Raw genomic sequence first — 1,330 nt, 5'->3', positions numbered from 1 at the left:
TTGTTCTTCTTCACCATAACTTGTTCAATTGACTCAAATGAACTAGTCAGAGAGTTGTTCAATTGCTATGAGATCTTATTTAACTACACAAGACACAATTGAAACAAAGATGATTCGATTCGATTGAATCGGCTCATGAACTTTATAGCCACGGTTTGCATACTGCATTCCTTAGTAATTTAAGTTTCATGTTCAGATCAAATCTTTAGATCATAACCCACTCAAGTACGCAAAAAAGTTCGCGGACTTAAGACAACCGGCAGAGTTTTCCAAACTCAGCAGAAAATCTCGGCCAGGAGACTTCCGCCAGTTCGCGGACTAGGTTCGCGGACTAAACACGCAAACGAGTTTCTAGAAAATCCAGCAGAAATTCTCGGCAAAAGAACTTCCGTCAGTTCGCGGACTTGGAAAAGCCAATTCCTCTAGTTTCTCTCAATCAACAAAGTTCGCAAACTTCGGATTAAGGAATCGGACTTATGCATATATGTGTTTCCACACAATGCTTATATCCATCATTGGCTATATAGACCTAAACTCTCATTCCATCCATTGAAACATTCTTAGAGGACGTTATATAGTTGTTACACTATTTCTCGTCAAAGCGATTTTCAAAGTGATTGAAACATTATGACTTTCGTCATTAGGTGAAGATAAACCCGATCAAAGCGAAACGCTTTACCAACACATGATTTCGAGATATAGATAGGCGAGATATACTCGGCTCGAAATATCAAATGTGTATGATCCAGTCTATATAGCATACGACTTTTGTCTCATAAGAAGTAGGAGATAGAAGAGATAGACTTTTGAGTGATAGATAAGTTCAAGTCTCCATACACCTGAAGTTCCACGGTTCCTTGAGTAGATCTTCGTCGTTGTATGATGAATCGCCATGAAGTCCTTGAGCTCAACTACAATTTTTAGTCCAAGACTTAGCTATGTAGACTAGAAATCAAGACTCATAGTTTTGATCACTAACATTGACAAACATGCTTGAGATAGCAACGCATGCGAGGTCGACCGAGCTATGCTCTAACAAGTAAGTTTGTTTTCGGAGAGAATAAAATATATATGTTCTTGAATTGTGGTCATAGATATAGATTGATTTGTATTATAAGTGTTTTCGTAATCGGGAAAAATATCGTTTGGTCCTTTTTTAGGTGGTCCCATGTTTGTTTAGTCCTTTGGGAAAACGCCTTTACTGTTTGGTCCATAATAATTTAAAAATATAAAACTGACAAAATTACCCTTCTGTGTTAATTTTTACTTATTTTCTTGTAGCAGTTCATTCATCAAAATGAACTCCTGTTAATTTCTACTTATTTTTTCA

The sequence above is a fragment of the Papaver somniferum genome, chromosome 9 (assembly GCF_003573695.1).
Source record: "Papaver somniferum cultivar HN1 chromosome 9, ASM357369v1, whole genome shotgun sequence".
Lineage (NCBI taxonomy): Eukaryota > Viridiplantae > Streptophyta > Magnoliopsida > Ranunculales > Papaveraceae > Papaver > Papaver somniferum.
Note: the sequence above shows the minus strand (reverse complement) of the source record.